The sequence below is a fragment of the Astatotilapia calliptera genome, chromosome 3 (assembly GCF_964374335.1).
Source record: "Astatotilapia calliptera chromosome 3, fAstCal68.1, whole genome shotgun sequence".
In the NCBI taxonomy this organism is placed as follows: domain Eukaryota; kingdom Metazoa; phylum Chordata; class Actinopteri; order Cichliformes; family Cichlidae; genus Astatotilapia; species Astatotilapia calliptera.
This window is the reverse complement of record NC_137424.1, coordinates 63644076-63662971: the sequence shown is the minus strand read 5'-3', so window position 1 is coordinate 63662971 and position 18896 is coordinate 63644076. Positions and strand designations below refer to the sequence as shown.

General features: G+C 37.0%; 1 long non-coding RNA gene and 1 pseudogene across 2 annotated transcripts; one reads left to right on the top strand and one right to left on the bottom strand.

Annotated features, from left to right (window-relative positions):
* Positions 1–938: 938 nt before the first annotated feature.
* LOC145422392 (uncharacterized) lies at positions 939–4049 on the bottom strand. Its single transcript, XR_013903674.1, has 2 exons — positions 3244–4049; positions 939–3036 (listed from the first exon to the last, which is right to left on the bottom strand). It is a non-coding gene; the product is annotated as an uncharacterized LOC145422392 (long non-coding RNA).
* A 9914-nt stretch (positions 4050–13963) lies between these two features.
* LOC113014441 (serine protease FAM111A-like) lies at positions 13964–18791 on the top strand (annotated as a pseudogene). The gene is made up of 2 exons (XR_013904481.1): positions 13964–13969; positions 15885–18791. The product of XR_013904481.1 is annotated as a serine protease FAM111A-like (transcript).
* The last annotated feature ends 105 nt before the right edge of the window (positions 18792–18896 follow it).

Genomic DNA, 18896 nt, shown 5'->3' with positions numbered 1-18896 from the left:
CAGAGTGGTACTGTAACACAGGGGAAACAGAGTCGGTCTGGTCCAGGAGGAAACAATTGCATAAATCCCAGCTGATAGTTTGAATGGTTTACTTGGTTGTAGTGATGCATACATAAATAAAGATGTTTGTTATACTACTCATTACTTTAATTTTACTTTTTAAAATCATCTGAAAAACACTTTCACATTATTACCGTTCACAATATAAACCTGAGGCTACAGCCCTAAACACCAACACAAATTTCTATCCTGATGACACATGTAAGCTTTCTCTTAGAATTTAGGTATGAACACAAAGCAAACAGCACAAATCAAAGATGAAAGCAGCACAAAGAGTCTTAAAGTGGTCGCCTCAATGATTCTATTTTAGAAACATCAACAGGTAGAAACACAGGTTTTTTCACCTGTTGAAGTTCAGCAGCAGCTGGCTTCACCGCAAATGACACCTCACTTTAGCATGGTCCTGAGCGTGGGTCAGCATTTACTCAGCTTTAACGTCACTCTGGGTTCTTGCTATCTTATAGGTAGCATGCTGTCTGTGCAGGTGCTTGGGATGAGCCAAAGTTGTGTTAACAGTATAATGCTGTTGTTTCTCTCCTGGAGAAGTCTCCAAGTTACCATCGTGCTCTCATCATTGAATGCTATAAAAATAAAAGTAATGCCCATTTCCACACTCTAAACTCCTCTGACATACAAACAGTAATCAGCTGATCGTAGAGAGAGTGCAAGATAAGCAGGATCGATAGGCAGGCAGACTAATGATTCAAAGGAATTGGTTTACAAGGAACCGGTTCTTGATTCCTATCCCTAATTGTCACAATATTTAAATGGTAATCATTTCATCCTGCTGAAGTAGTGCTAGCAGTATTCTGTTTTAAGGTCAAAATAACAGCAAAAGGCCACAAATAGATGGTCAAGAGATGTCTCAGTGACTCAAATAACATGAGTGGAATACTTTAATAATTTTGAACATTTATTACATTTCTTTTGTTTTTACAATTGTAAGACAACAAAAGTACTCTGTTAAATTTAGGTCAAGTATTGTATTGTTTTGTTTTCTCCTATATGAGATTACAACAATGAAGATAAACACACTGGATCTTTAATCTAAATGTTTACTGTGACGAGAAAATTGTTAGAAGGCAAAGAAACTCAGACTCAAGATATCTTTTTCATGTACATATACATGGACGATCCCCCCTCACCGTCCGATCCATCCCGCACCAACGTGTGCAGGACAGATGTGACACAGAGGAAAGACCGCCCAGGGCTCTCAGCACATTCTTTATTTATACTTCAAGTAAGTTTCTACAGGAGTAGGAGTGGCATGTATGGAACTGATAATATCTCCTTAAAAGAAGAGACCTTTAGCTTATCTGTTGAAACAGGAGGTAACTGTTTAGCTGACACAGCACATATTTTCTGCACACAGTGCCTCACTCCCTTCCTTCAATTGTCCAACTCACAAGCTCTTCTTCCTTTAAATGAAGCTACAAATAAACATAACACAAAATTAAAAAATCTTTCATCATTCCCTCCCTCATTGTGAGTGCTTTAGGTCTGATCGTCATAAAATGTGTATCATTCAAACATAATCATTCATCACATTAGTTTCATACTCATCGTCTTCTCCTTCCTCCTCGTCTGGCACAGTGACATATGCAACAAGAGATTAGGACATAGGTGTCAAACTCTGGCCCGCGGGCCAAATTTGGCCCACAGCCTACTTACATTTGGCCCGCGAAGCCATACCAAATTACTATCAGAGCTGGCCTACTGGTGTTATACAGCTAATATATATATTGTTTAGTATTAAGCTTTGCTTGTTCCATATTCAGTTTTTCAGCAAAACGTGTTTGAGTCCATAAGAAAAGATTCATTCTTATATCTGGAGCAATAAATATATTTCAATAAATATTAATGTTAGCCCGCGACTTTGTTCCAGTTTTGAATTTTGGCCCACTGTGTATTTGAGTTTGACACCCCTGGATTAGGATATCATTCTTGATACCATTCCTCTTACACAGGGGATAATGCATGTAGTAAAGATACAGAACATGATAAGTATTATGCCAATAAACATCAAAACCTTAAACATCAGCATTTTCCATGAGCCGCTCATAAACCAATTCCACCAATTACTTTGTGAATTTGGCCAATCGGTTACCTGTGCCTGTTGAACATTTCTAAGTAATTGTAGAGCATTTGTCATATTATCAGAATGCACATTGTCTGAAATATATGTACAACAAATTATATTAAACAAAATACACAGTCCACCCTTTTCTGCCAAGATCATGTCCAGAGCAACTCGGTGTTGCATAACAGTTATTCTTATGGCATCAATTTCCTGATTTTGCTATTTGTTGATGCTGGTCGATGCATTTAAAAACAGCCCAAAACGATAGTCCAATAGTCAGGGGGTCGCTGTGGTTTAGGACAATTCCTGAATATTGATAACCTGGACTGGCAAAGCTTGCTGCGCATGTCACTTGAGTCATGTTCATAGGTCTGCCATATAATATAGCATGCTGTGTTGTAGTAGGCATGTGTGAGCATATATAACAATCTTTGCCTTCTGTGCGATTATATATGTATCTATACCAGGCGTTGTTCATCCAGGGATGGATGTGGTCCTGTGTCACTTCGACCAGGTATGTGTTGTCATATGTCCATGCCCTCCTATGCAAGTTGGCTTCTTGATCCTTAAAGTGCATCAGGGTCCATGCTGTAAGCAGCAGGGCCAAGGTGGTAAACAGAATAATCTTCATGATGACCAGACACACCAATTTACTCTGGTGAGTAGACTACAGGCGAGAAGTAGAAGGCGGGATATACCCAATCAGCCCTCCCTTCACCTGTAGATCACCAAAGAGTTGGGGGTGGTGGTGTCTTTAGGTTGTGCTGTCACTCACTTCCACTTTTTTGCAATGGCTCTGGTGGATCCAAGAGGGCCTCTCAGCGATTTTGCAAGCTGTTGGTGTCGTTAGGAGTACTTGGTATGGACCTTATCGCCTGGGTTTAATCTGCAAGAGACTTGAGAAGCGTCGCACGGCAGTTCAAAACAATATCCCTATTTTCTACTAAAGTTGTCTTTCTAACAGATTTATCTATTGGTTCACTTGTATCAATTCATGCATCTTTTCACTGAGGTCTGATTCAAACTATCTTACTTCTGATTCTTTCCAAAAATAATTTCACATGTAACAATTTATATATGTGTGTTTTCTATTTTTTATTTACCTCTTTGTTGTGCTCTGGTGGACATCTCTAAACACCATTATGAGTTCAGGCTTCAATTTCAACCCAATTATACTCCTCCGGGCTTCACCTTCCCACTGGCCCCTGTACGCTTCTCAAAGTGTCCTTTGTTGTCTTAAATCTCCAGCAAACACAATCTGCTTCTTCTCCGTTTCTTTTCAGTATTTTCCTTATAGATTAAGTCCCAGCCAGGCAAAATATCACATTCAGTGCCTTTAAACAGTTATGTCGCACTGTTCTTACCAGCCTGCTGTTAATTCTTCATGTTCACGATGTTCTGTTGGTCTTCATCAGGAGATTGACTGTCCTTTGAGCTTCTTCTCAGGATCGGGACAAGTGGGAGGCCAAGCTGTAAAATTTTAAGCCAAACTTTGGCCTGTTTTCTCCCAATTATGTTAATCTATGGTTTGAGAAAAGTCTACCTTTATCTATTTGTGGCCTATATATTAACACACTAAACCATACCATTAATATCATTTTCATTTCTTTTCTTAAAGCCTCCATTGCTTCATCTGGCTAGAGTCTGTCTCTTCTGTTTTTTCTCTCTGGGTGCTCACTCCTTCTATGGACATGCAAAGGTCCTATCACACACACACTTCCTGTTACTCTCTTTTGTGTTTCTACAGGCTAATCAAACTCATTTTGTATTTACAATATACAAACCCTTTGTAATTCTACTAACTTTTGATCTAACATGTAGCGTCATTCACACAATAATTTCATAATCCTCTCACACACGCTGCCTTTTAAATAAACTAAACTCTTTGCATTTTTATCTATTTCAGGCATTTTCTGAGTCTCTGTTTTATGGTGCTGTTAGTTCTCTCTACTAACCCTGCACTCCATGGGTGATAAGCACAAGGATGTGCTTATCCTAGTGCTTCAGAGACCTTACTGATCACATCATTGACAAAATGTGTCCCATTTTCTGATCTCATCAGAGAAGGGATACCATATGTTGGAATAAAATGATTACATAAACATTTTGCAATGGAGATTGCCTCTGCTTTTTACTGGATATATCTCTGGTCAGTTTGAAAACACATCTATGATCAATAAGGCATATTTTGATCCTTGACATTCATTCAATTCAATAAAATCCATGTGGATGGTGTGGAGAACTGGCCTCTCTTAGGTCCTAAGTTTCCTTGTGAGTTGTGTTTTTGACAGAATAGGCATGTTCTTACAAATTTTTCGCTGAAGTTTCAAAATTTATAGTGTAAAAATTTATAGTGTAAAAGTGTGTATTGTTTATCTATACTATATTTCCCTCCTGTTGACACATGTGTTACTTCATGTGTCACTACAGCCGCTGTCCTGTGTAACGACTCTGGTAATATTGGTTTTCCATCACAGACCATTAAGTCATCTTTCAGTTGTGCTCCACTTTTCAGCCACTTGTTCTGTTCAGTGATTGTTGCAGCTTTTTGTTCGGTTTTTAGTACGTCAAGTGGTATTTGTGGGCAGCAGTCGGATACTAGTAGCTCTGCCGATTGTTGTGCAGCCTGTTTTGCTACTTGATCTGCAAAATTATTTCCTTTTGTGACAATAAAATTGTCTTTTTGATATGCTGCACATTTGCAAAGTGCCAATTGTTTTGACAAGGTGATCACTTCTAATAAGATTTTTAATAAGCTGCCGTGTTTCACTGGGTTACCCGTAGAGGTAACCATACCTCTGTTATGCCAATTTTTTGCAAAGTGGTGCACTGCTGAAAGAACAAACTGGCTGTCAGTGTATATATTTATATTTTGGCCTGCGTGCAATTCATATGCACATATGACTGCATACGTGCAGCTGACTCTTTTACTGCCTCTGCTGCGGCTACACAGGCTTGCACATGCAGGCAGGCCTGACGCAACAGAGTCTAATTTACACGAGTCTAAGTTTCACCAGGAATGTTAATGAGCATTGTTTTCCTCCAAACGCCTGTGTTATCACAGCTTTAATATAACCTGCTCCTCTATCTACACGTAAGTAGAAAGGCCTATCATAGTCAGGCAATGCTAAAACTGTATCTGTCTGTAATATATATATATATATAATAATATTGGTTACATAATAATAATAATAATTATATATATATATATATATATATATATATATATATATATATACACATACATATATACATATATATATATTTAAATATATATTAACTTTGCATTGCTCACAGCTCTAAAACTAGGCATTTATAAATCATATGCCTAATCACTATGTGTCACTGTGATCCACAAGTATGGTCACAAATTCGCTTCCAAACAAACAAAATAAAATAATCAAACAAAACAAAAAACATACATGAGTCAGGACACAAAAAGAAAAATGCTGCTACTGAAACAGAGCAGAAGTGTGAGGGAAAACTGTGCTCACAGACAGCTGCATGTGTTGGCTTTTATGCAGCTTCTGCTCTAAAAACAAATAAATAAAAATAAAAGAAAATGTGAAACATGCTCATCAACTTAGCAGTGTCCACGTATTTAATTCAGCTTCTCAATCCTGTAGGTTTAGCTATTATCTACAGGGTTTGGCTTATTAGTTGTTATTATAGATGTGCTCTATATCTCAGTAATGTTTTATCCAGGATAAATGACAGGTTTTCAAGCAGGTTAAGTGCCTCTATGCACTTAATTAGTTTAGATATTTCCTTTATTTTCTTCATCTCATGTGTCATTATACTGAGTTCGAGCAAACCTTAAGCTTGATGCAGACTACTTCATAACAATCGTCCATCTCACATCATAACTGACTAGGTTGCTTCTTATTATTAATATTATGTCATTATTATTATCATCATCTTTTTCTTTCTATATAATAACAATAGTATATTACAATATTTTATTAGTGTATATCACTATACTACTACTGAGCCAATTTAATAGTTAGGATCATCTTACTCAGCAAACAGATAAGTTAGAATTCATCCAATCTGTACAAACTTGCTTTTTCTCTGAACAGGTTCGTGCCTACTTTTTAGACTGGTCTTCTGTTTGCCTCATCTCAGATCCAACCTTCAGTCACCTTCATTCTCTCTGTTGCATGTCGAACCAAGTAGTTTATTATTATATATTTTATATTTTATTTTGTATCCATCAAGGGCTTCGGGTGATCTGCAGCTTCACCTTTTCCCAAACTGGAGACATTTACCTTTTCACACAGTTTCCTTGGCTGAACAATGACACAGCCTTAATGTACCTTATGCATCTCTCTATTTTATTTAAAAGGTTTTCGTGTGAATTATTTCCTTTTATTTATTTTATACATTCTGGGCATGGTCGTCATGCCAACTATGTTTCATTGTTAATATCAGTTTACAGGTTGTTATCCTTCCTATTATTAGTTTCAATAGGTTAAAAATAAATTCTAATGTAATTTTGTCTTTGTTTATTTTATTTTTGTACTTCTTATATTTATATCTATTCGGTGGGGTCTGTTTCCAACCTTTTTAAACTACTTTAAACTACTTTGATCTCTGGTTTTTACTTAATAAGGGTTTTATCAGTCACTGCACTGTAGTGTGACCTGATGCTGATTTTCCTATTAAAGTATCTTCTGAGAATTGTACTTCCTGTGGTTTTCTGTTCAAAACGGTTTTACATACTCCTGTATCACATAACATCTGCACTGGTTTGCCTTTTACTTCAGAAACTAATTGATAGACATTAAATACTTCTGCGTCACTTTTGTCATTTTCATTTGGCTTTTTCTCATTTAGTCATTCATTTGAATATTGCCGTCTGTCTGTTTTATGTCTGCAATCTCTGGCAAAATGCCCTTCCTTGCCACAGTTCCAGCACGTATTATCTCTTTCTTCACTTCTTTCGCGTATGTCTGTCTGTCCTACGTATCTCTGGCCCTTTCCTCTAAATCCTCCTCTTCCTCTGCCTCTATTTCCTCTCCTCTGTCCCTGTCTGTTACCTCTCGCTTCCACACTTGGAAATATTTAATTCTTGCGTGCGTTTTCCTTTTTTCTTTAAATCTTTTGTTTCTCCTACTTGTTTCAGTAATGCTCCTTTAAGTTGTAATAATGCAGATGGGCTACATTTTCCTTACCAGGTGGGACATTTGGTCTTTTTAGGATTTCTCCATCTTTGCACACTAATTTGTCCGGCGCCTGGACATTTTTTTTTTTCTAACCACTGTTCGTCAACAGTAAACTTAGTGGGCTGATTACCCATTAAAACAGAACTGCAGAGCCTTCTCTGGTATTAGACTTAAAGAGTGGTTACTGACTACGCCCTTCTACTCCACTCTATTTAGTGGAGTGGTGTCAGTTTTATGAGGCGGAACTCAACCGTTCTCTTTTGTCACCAGTACTTTGGCTACTGACAGGAAATAAAATAACAATAACAGTGAGAGTGATTCAGCAGCGTATTATGCTGTTTAAATCAATTCACTCTCAACACACAGAAAACACAAACAGTTACACAGACATTTACACAGTCGCGCAGACCTTTTCGGCAGGTCAGTTCTAAAAATTCCTAATTTAAAATCCTTTCGGCGGATTAGTCCTCTTTTTACAGATCCGTGCAGTGGATTAGACTCATTAAATCCTTTCGGCGGATTAGACCTAAAGCTTTTATTTTGAAATCCTTAGGTCGCTGGTTCAAATCCGGCTCGGAGGACCAAGAAAATGTGACGAGAAAATTGTTAGAAGGCAAAGAAACTCAGACTCAAGATATCTTTTTCATGTACATATACATGGACGATCCCCCCTCACCGTCCGATCCATCCCGCACCAACGTGTGCAGGACAGATGTGACACAGAGGAAAGACCGCCCAGGGCTCTCAGCACATTCTTTATTTATACTTCAAGTAAGTTTCTACAGGAGTAGGAGTGGCATGTATGGAACTGATAATATCTCCTTAAAAGAAGAGACCTTTAGCTTATCTGTGTCAGCTAAACAGGAGGTAACTGTTTAGCTGACACAGCACATATTTTCTGCACACAGTGCCTCACTCCCTTCCTTCAATTGTCCAACTCACAAGCTCTTCTTCCTTTAAATGAAACTACAAATAAACAACACAAAACTCAAAAATCTTTCATCATTTACCATGTGTTCTATTTAAGTCAATAATCACCATGGACCTTTTTCTTGTAATGTGATGAAATAGACACTTGCCGCTCTTTTATTATACCCGATTGCAGCAACAACTTTGAAGAAAGCAAAGAAAAATGGCACCCGTTGTCTTTATAGTTTTGATTTTTTTTTTAAATCATATTTTCTTCATTTCTGAACCAAGTTTACTGTAATTAAATTCAGGGATGTACTGACAAAAACAAATATGTCAACAAATATATTTGTTGAATAAACAATTTAGGTAAAATGTTTCAACTAATCTGTCTTTATTTAAACAGTACATTTTTGAAGGCTTTATATTTTTTTTTACCAAACCAATACTTTCTTCTTCTAACTTTTTCATATGTCTTTAAGTGTTGTTTTCAATCGTTTTTATTCTGAAAATAAGTTCAAAGAACACACATTTGCTGAAGAAATGTGAAGAATGGAATTTAGTCAGGCAATTGCTTGTCGCAAAAAAAAAAGTGTTCTTAACAGAAACAGCAACATCCGGGCACCGAACAGCCTCAATAGCCTGGAAAGGTGCTAACCGCTAATAGCAACAAGATGCCTTCCCTCTCCACAGATGACTAGCACAGCCTCCTGCAGAAGATTGCAGTACTGGAGACAAAAATTCATTGCTTAGAAGGTAAATGGACAGTGTGGACTGTGTGGAAATGAAACAACCTTGCCTTTTATTCAAAACAGTCTTCTTTTCAGAATTCTGACTTTTTTTTGCGGCCTTGGAGGAGTCTGCATCCTTCAAGGCCGCATTTGAAGGCCGATTATGTCACAGCGACGCGAGGAAGGCTGTCCTAATTCGAATGCTGCTCCAAATGCGGCCGAAAAACCGTCCTTCATTTCCCGGAATTTGAAGGATAGGTCACATGTATCCTTCGTGGCCCAACCTATACCACAATTCATAGCGCGGCAATGGGTGTAGATAATTTTGCCAGAAAAAAATGGTGGATGCCTGAAGAGTAAACTTAAAAGTATGTACTGAATATTATGTCACTTAATAACGAAGAATATTACAACATAACTGTCGGCCACAGGTCGGCAAAGTTATGTGAGAGTAGTGATGTTTGTACTTTCAGCGTTAACTTCATTTTAAAGCCTTTAAGATATACGCCATTCAATAGTCGACCTTAATCTTACAGAGAATGTGATGATTTTATAGATAATTAAAGTCAGTCATATATCCACAAACACAACAAGCTGAAAGTCAGTGATGCTGCTCGGTTTGCAGTCCTGAATATCACGGCACAAGCAGGATTCACTGAACTGTTAATGTTAGCTATGTTATATTGCTGCCTCTGTTTGGTGGTGCCGAGCCATATATATATATATATATATATATATATATATATATATATATATATATATATATATATATATATATATATATATTGTAATTTAACTGGTGGTACAAGGCCAGACACCAGCAGGGATTTGACTAAGATCCTGGTAGGGGATGTATACTGGGTCCCTCCTCACTTTGTGGGTTTTAGAGAGTAGGTTCTTTGTGTGCTGTGTTACTATTTGCATGTATTTGTTTTGCATTGCATATATTCCTTTGGGGTGTGGTGTGTAGTTTATACTGTATGACTGGTATGGACAGACTTGTCATCTTCCAGGCATTACAGGTTGCCCTGAATCTCTATTCAAAATCCATATTTTAAAATGTTTGTTGTAAAATAAAATTAAGCTGATCTGTGTTTTCTGCAACACTGTGTTATTTTCTGTTGTCTAACATGTGTCACCATCATCATTACATTTTGTTCGATATGACATTGCTAATTGCATTATGTGTTCATGTTATAGATAGTAGCTGTAGCTATAAGAGTATCTGAGCATTGCTCACTTGCTTACCTATAGCTTACCCATAGCTGTCACAGACATGAGTCACCTTTTCTACAGATTGCCTTTGGATTCTTATTTTTTCAGGCAAGTGTTGTGTCAGAGGTTTTCCGTCCTTGGATTGCTGATTTGTCATTTAGTCTTTTGAGACTTTTGAGATTTGTACATCATCAGTGTGACACAACCCCCCCCCACCCCCCCCCCACCCCAAAACAAAAAAAACAAAAAACAAAAACAAAGAAAAGATAAATAAATAGATAAATAAATCGCACAATAAATTTATAAGCACTAAAATAATAGAATTAATATATATCAAAGTTATTATTTGAGTTCTCTTTTGTTAAATTAATCAGAAGGTTAAATAAAAACTCCATTTTCAAAACCTTTGAGTTGGCACTAGTTAGTCAGAGATTTGCTACTTCATTTTGCTCTGCTCTGCCAACTGAAGAACCTGACACCAACTCATTTGCATATTAACTGCCGAGTGCTGTGTGAGCCTGTGCACAAACAGAGCACAGACGGAAAGAGTGAACGAGAGGTGAAACCATCTCATTTGTACCTTTTCAGCTACTGTAGAATACGTACAGTAAACTGTCCATATTCAGTTTGTGGGTAATCTATTATTATCTTTCTCTACTTCTTCAAGTTTGACTTAAGGGGGCAGGATATTTATTTAAGGAGATGCTGCCCCCTCTTGCATCAGCATAGAGCTGGCCCCGTTTTGTGTAAAAGTATTTATTTATTTATTTTTTAGAAAGAGGGGCAATACATATTAATGAACATTTTAACAAATGTAAATATGCCAGATTATAGCCTTGGGCTAATTTCCATCTGCAGACCCTCTGGCAGGTTGGTGTTAAACACAAGTTAGTAAAAACATACAGAGACACTATTTACAGGTCATGTGACAAGGACAAAAACAGTGATCACATTATACTAGAACAAACAATGACAAGGAGAGTGGACACAGAGGACAGTATAGATAACAATAACGGAAACACATCAATTATATTGCACAAACCCCAGTATTGTACATGCCCTGACCATCGTGATATTGCGTTCACCCATTGCACTAACAGTTGTTTCCCTTTTTGTAATACACTAACTCTTTTTCCTGTCCAATATAAAACATGATTATTAAACATGATTACATGTTTGTGTGTCCCTCAGCTGCCCTTTTAAGTGACTCTTAAAGATGGGTAGACTTGTACTTTCCCTCACTGACAGTGGAAGACTATTCCAGAAGCTCACTCCCTGATATGACAGAGCATTCTGTGAAAAGGTGGTCCGCCTGAGTGCCAGTTCACAATCACCTCTAACATTGGCTCGAGTCAGTCGAGACCCGGCAACACTGCTAGACTTTTGTTTGATAAAATCACTCATTGGTGGAGGCGCCAGACCATATATAACTTTGTATATTAGACAGGCAGATTTAAATTATTTGAAATTAGTAAAATTAAAAAACTTGTATTTTTCTAAAATTTGACAATGGTGATATGAAAAAGGTTTTTTATCTAATATTTTCAATGCTCTTTTGTAGCATACTTCAATTGGCCCAATAGCAGCAGAGCTCGTATAGGACCAACTTGTAATACAATATTCAATATGAGCCAGTATCATAGAATGCAGGAATGTAATCGCTGCTGTGTCTGTTAATGATGTGCGGATATGTCTAAAGTTCTGTATATTAACATTTACAGTTTTCACTACTATTTTAATGTGTTTTTTAAAGGATAATTTAGAGTCTAGTAGCACTCCCAAATACTTAAATTCCTCAACATTAATTAATTCTTGTGCACCCAAGCAGACTTTTACTGCAGCCAGGGTTGTTTTAGGTTTACTAAAAAACATTGATACAGTCTTTTTAAAATTAAGGCACAAGCATGAGTCATTCAGCCATTTTTGTAAGTCATGTAATGCCAGTGAAAGCTGATGGGCTGCATCATCAGCAGTTTTGGCTTGCGTAAAAATTACCGTATCATCCGCATACATAATCGTGTCCACATTTTTGCACACATTAGGCAAGTCATTTACATAAAGTGAAAATAACAGGGGGCCTAGAATTGAACCCTGGGGGACACCTTGCGTACAGTAAAGATAGGGTGACTTGCTATTCTTTATTTGCACGCATTGTTTTCTATCTGATAGATAAGACTGTATCCATTTAACAGTGTGATTACTAAAGTTAAATGTCGGCAGTCTAGACAAGAGCTTAAGATGATTCACAGTGTCAAACGCACGCTTGAAATCAAGAAAAACAGCCGGAACATAACTGCTCTTGTCTAAGTAAGATTTCACTCTCTCAACAAAAACACAGACAGCCGTTTCAGTTGAATGAAGAGTGCGAAATCCGAATTGCATAGGGTGCAAACCCGGATTGGAGTCATTAAGATGTTTGATGATAGAGTTAGCAACCCACTTTTCTGCTATCTTTGAAAAGATAGGGAGCATGCTAATAGGTCGATAATTAACAGGGTCTGTTTTATCACCCGATTTATAAATTGGTGTAACTTTTGCCACCTTCCAACTCAGAGGAACGACTGCCTGCGTGATTGATAAAGTAATAAGATGGGTCACAGGCACCAAAAAACAAGATTTATAATGCTTCAAGAAATTGGTATCGAATCCAAACTCATCCCTTGCTTTAGAACTTCTTAATTTAGAGATTATATTTTCTACTTCATTTTCTGTAATTTTCTGAATATTGAACTTTGAATCTGGAGAAGAAACATCCTCTTTGGTGTCGGCATTCCCAATATTTTGTTGAGGGTCACAAGAATTAGAAAACAATTGTGCAATTTCATTAATAGTACTTTGGAAAAAAATCATTTAAATTAGTAGCTAGGCTGAGAGGCTCTGATACCAGTTCAGTGGAAAATTTAAGTTCAAGGTCTGAATCAGCATTATGCTTACTGTTACCAAGGAGTTTGTTAATATTTTCCCAAATTAGGTTACAGTTTCCTTTGGCACTATTAATTACAGTCATGAAAAAATTTGCTTTTGCCATTCTCAAAGTTTGTGTGACTTTATTCCTTGCAGATATAAAATGTAATCGATCAGTATTTAATCCAGATTGTAACGATTTTTTAAGTAACTGGTCTCTGAGTCTCATAAGCTGTTTACATTCAGTATTAATCCAAGGCAAGGAATAAACTCGTTTCTTTAAATGGCTCTCTTTCTGAAACTGTGACAAGACCCCTTTAATAGCAGAGTATAATAGATCACAACATTTATTAGTGTCATCATAGGATAGTATGCTAGTCCAATCAAAATTATTAGCTCAAAAGGTTAGGCTTCAAACTTTCCTTTTTGCTAAAGCATAAAGTTAGGGCTGGACCAGGTTTACTAAAAAACCTGGTCCAGTTTTTTTAGTACTTAATACTTAATACTCCACATTATTTGCTATTAACAAGTTACAAACCTTTGTGTACCATGCTCCCAACAGTTTTTGACCTGCATTCATCAAGTTAGATTTTCTTCCATCTTGTGCAATTAAGTACTTTAGTGGTGTGTTTAGCAATCAGGTCCACTAAAATCAAAATGACTAATAGAATGAGTTGGATGGGTTCCACAGTCTCAGAAACATTGTGTCTGTTACTAAAAGGGCTGAAATCTGGTTAAAAACGAGGTGATTCAATAAGTACGAAGAGGATTTTTTTAACCGTGACTCATAACACCTCATGTTTTATACTTGTCGTATTAGTTCTTGAGACTATCCACAGCTGTCCTTCTAACATGATCATTCTCTTTCAGAATAAACCTGAGAAGAGGGAATCATCAAGATGGAGGTAAGTGGCTGTATATGCCAATTCATGTATTAGTAACTAATTTATATCTATTTAACACTTTTCAAGACAAAGATCACAAAGGGAAACTGTGTCCAGGCCAGAAAAAATTTGCTGCTAACACCAGAAAAAGCAAAGTAACCAAATGAAGCTGATGTAAATGTTTATAATAATTCATAACAATTTATACCTGTTAAGCATTTATTTTGCTTTTTATGTTTTTTGCTAAATTACCCCCTTACAGACATGCTATCATATATAGTTTGTTACAAAATTAAATCAAATCCAACACAAAAATGAGTATGATGGGTCATGTTTTGGTTTCCTAGCAGGAAATGTTCCTATTAGATGTTCCCTTTTAGGGAAAGAAATTTATTTTACTTCTTCTGGTGTAAGTCCTTCTAAGCAACCTTAGCTGCTGGGCAGGGCTCTATGCAAATGACAATTTTAGTAGCACAAACGTAGCATAGTTGATTGACACAAGTTTTGTTTGATTTAATCAATGTGGGGGGGCTGGTTGACCTCTGATGACCTTACACATTTTTATTAATATCTTTAGAATGATAGCAGCACAAACAAAAAATTTTTGCAGTTTGATACCACTTTTGTTGGATTTGAAGAAGGTGGTGGGGGGGCAACTTCACTCACATGTAGACTGCTACTTCTTCTTCAGTGTTCAACAGCAGCTGGCATCCTTGCACATGCATTTCTGCCATCTTTTTTTTAGTCCATTATTACACTCTTAAATCCTTCTAGTTATTCCTCATCTTTCAGGATTTTACAAAGCTTCAAACGACACGCCAACTATCAAATTAGTCGTTGATGATTTTGATAGTCGATGTAATCATGACTATTCGACTAATTGTGGCAGCCCTACTCTGGATAACTGTTCTTGTCATGTAATTAGACTTGACCAACTTGGGTGTCTCACCTGAAGGCTAAGTTTCTTCTGGTCTAGCTTCTATGGTCACTAAGGCACGCAAACCCCCTGACCACGTTATGGTGGCAATCCCTCCGGGGGAAAACAGAAAAGCAACCAAACAAAAAATGTAATGAAATACTGCTCATCAGATTCTAACAATTAAAAACAGACCATTTACCTTAATTGGATAGCCTATATCGAATATATTCAAAACTAACAAAAACACTTTTCACTCTTGCCAATATTAACAAAACTAAAAAAGGGTAGGCCCAGTAATATTAAATAAAAGAGAATTTACAAAGTCTTGAAAAATAAAACTGAAAAATAGAAATAAAGAATAAAATAAAATATTCATCTAGATCTTTACAACCAACAACATAAAATCTATCTTAATTGGAGGGCCTAATTCAAATAAATTTGCAAAAGGAAGTAAGAATAAAATAAAATAAGACCTTTTAATATAGCCAATACTTACAAAACTAAAAAGTGTTGGTATAGTAATAAAAAAAACAACATAAACATAAATACCTAATTTTTTGCGTTTTCATGGAAAATCTAATTAACAGAGAGATATTAAATGCACCTCATTGCCTGCCGTAGCTAAACGGGAGAAAGTACGTTCTTTGCAGCTGCACTTCTTCATAGAAGTAGGTTAATACATTGTATTTAACTTAACCACAATACTTTCACATGGGTTCTTTATAAACTTCCAACTTGAAAGCGATGGCAAGATGTGTTGCATGGATGTTTAGCTAGGGGGAGGGGAGTTCTCTGCCAAGTGCTGTGTGAGCCTGCGGACAAACTCATTTGTGCCTTTTCCAGCAGATTTTTTAGCTACTGTAGTAAATCTTGTCCATATTCAGTTTGTGGGTAATCTATTATTTTCTTACTCAACTTCTAAATGTTTTACTTTAGGGAGCAGGACGTTTGTTTAAGAGGGCATTGTCCCCTCTTGCCCCATCATATAGCCAGCCCCGATCACATCTGCAAAATTAGCCCATTCTCAGGAAAAAAAAAAACAACTGTTTTTGTTTTTTTATTTTCTTGCAGGACCCACATGAACATGAATTTACAGTGGAATTCGGTTCAGTGAAATACAACATTGACTGTGAGCGACCTTGCACAGTGCTGGAGGCCATAAAACCTAAAACGGTATATAAGAGGACGGTTAAGTGTGCAGATGAATATGTTATCATTCGGAGGGGTAAAGGAGATGACGAATCAATTGTTCCAACACATTTTCCTTGTCCTTGTATCAGAGATGGTGAACTCCTAAGCATATCAAGTATAAATAATAAACAGGTAGGGGAGACTAAAGATGTTAGAGATATACGTCCAAAAGATTCCTATTCTGTCTTTTACATTGATACAACAGGAGGGAAAAAACCTAAAACCAAACAAGCATCTCAAATTCACAATACTAAATCAGTTCAAGTATCTTTGTGTTTACGGAGAGAAGGAGATAACTGTGGAAGAGGCTCTGAAAAGAGATGGTCGCTTCACTGATGACCTCGGCTCCTTTGAATTGATCAACATCACTGACAAATGTAAGACTGAGTGCACAGACAAAATTGATAGACTGGACGAGAAGAAATTCCAGATATGTCGTCTACAGAAAGCCAATGCAGAAACACAAGATGTAAATCAAGTAGCCATCCCTGGGCAACAGAAACTGCAAAATCCTCCACATGCATCAAATAATGCAGAGCGCACAACAGAAACAAGCTCAGTCTTAACTCTAGCACAGCAGAAGAGAATCAGTATAACAACAGCAGCAAAAGAAACAGGCTGCAGCATTGACCATAAGGAGGTTTATAAGCTACTGCGTAAGCAGTTTCCACATCTGAAACAATGGATGGAAATTAGATTCCCTTCAAAAAATTCTTTCCAGCAAACGCTGAAACTGAGGAAGGAAAACTTTGGAAAGATCGAACAGTCTTTTAGTGAAATTCACCAAGTCAGGTTGCTGCTTGAACTGAGCGAGTCAGTTTGTCTCTTAGAGGTACCCATAAATGATTCCTCCATAAAGTAGGGCACAGGCTTTGTGCTATTTGACAACTTTGTCTTGACAAATGCCCACTTATTCAAATACTGGGTTGATTCAAAATTACCTAATTGGCATGAACGTGTAAACATTACTGCTGTCTTTAACTTTGAAAAACAAGAATCTGACAAGAACAAGATTAATGCCAAGGTGTTTGTTGGCAACGATAAGTTAGATTATGTCATACTTAAGCTAGAAACAGAGAGTCAGGTTCCACCAGGGCTCCTCAAGAGATTTGGACCTGTAGCTTTAGATGGTGCAGCCTGTGTTGTTGGACACCCAGGAGAAGGAGTGAAAAAAATGGATCCTACGTGTATCATTGTGAAAGAGAGACGAGAGGAGGCTGTTAATAAAAATTTAGAGGACATCAAGGAATACTTCATCACTCTTTATGCAATCAATCAGGCGATCAAAAATCACCCTTGTGAAAATATCTATGTGACCTACAACTCTTTCATGTATCACGGCTCTTCTGGCTCCCCAGTATTTGATGCATATGGACAAGTGTTTGGTTTGCACAGTGGGGGATTTTTCTATGGATTTCCAAAGACTGGACAGAGTGTGATTGAGTATTCCTTTCCACTGCTCACTCTATTTGAAAACTTTGTGGCTAATCTGAGGAAAGAGGGGAATGAGAATCTGTTGGAAAGAGTTGAGGAGGAGGCAAAGGAAAATCCACACCTAGAAAACATTATTGCGTCTGTTGTGGGGTCAAAGCAAGACAGACCTGAGGAGCTGTTGCAGTGTGTTCAGGGTAATACAGCAGATTCTGAGGAGGGAATGGAGTTGATTTGAACTCTTATTTTTAATTCTGTTTAGCTTTCAGTATCAGTTGTTGTTATTATTATTATTATTATTATTATTATTATTATTATTATTATTACTATTACATAGGTGGTGAGTACTCTGTTAGACATCTAAAGTCTTGATAACCTTTTGTTTTCATCCCTATTTTTATTTTTTTTTATTAATTTTACTTTCTTATAATAATCTTAAGACAGAATCAATAAATGTACCTTTGTCATCATAACAAATTTAAATGGTAAACTTTTTGCTTTTATGACCCTTTAAGATTATTTGAGTGGTTGTGAGCATGTTTTTTTTTTTTTTGTTTTTTTTTCATTGCTCAGCTACTGTAATGAAAAATGTTTTTTTCTGCTTTTTTGGCCTTACTGTAGATGTTTAAGATGCTGTAATTCTTAATGCTTGTAACCTGACTGGTATGTATTCAAGTTAGACTTTAATATTCTGTTTTGATGTTGGACAATATTCATTATTTGTTACGTTTGCTTTCATTTGGAAATTGAATTGAAATTGAATGTTTTTGTAAAGATTTTGGTTGTTAATAAATGAGAAGTGAAGCAACACAGGGTGTAAAACAGTTCCACTCTCTATCTTAAAATGTATCTTAATGCTTCCTGGGTAACGATAGTGGGAGTTGCTCTCTGCCACAGCCTGTGGGAAAGAAACCTGTTGTAACTAAAAGATACAGAGAGTTGTGTGTGGGGAGGAGGTATAAAATAGGAGCTGAGACCCCAAGAGCAGAGCTGGCATGAATTTGAACTGTGATGTTTGATGTGTGTGCAGGCTCTCCTGCACAGTAATAAATGGCTCCATCACAGCTCTTTCCGTGTTGCAGACTTTATTTACAAAATTCCACGACCAGCTTGGCTTCACGAACGGGATGCTCCGAGAGTGGGCACTGAGGAACGACCCCAAAGACGGCTGATCACCCAGAGGAAAAAACTCAATGCTCGGTCTCACAAAAAATTCAAAAAGGGGGAGTTGTGGGGCAAGTCCTCAGTGACACACCAAGATCATCCTATAAAACTAGGGGAGAATCTACTGTGTCCAACCTATTTGTGTATGTCTATAGGTCACTAGATTTCTTTGTTTGGCCAAGGGGTAGGTGAGTTGTGAGAAGATAAGAAATGTGACGCCAACCCATCACATACATGATTTTA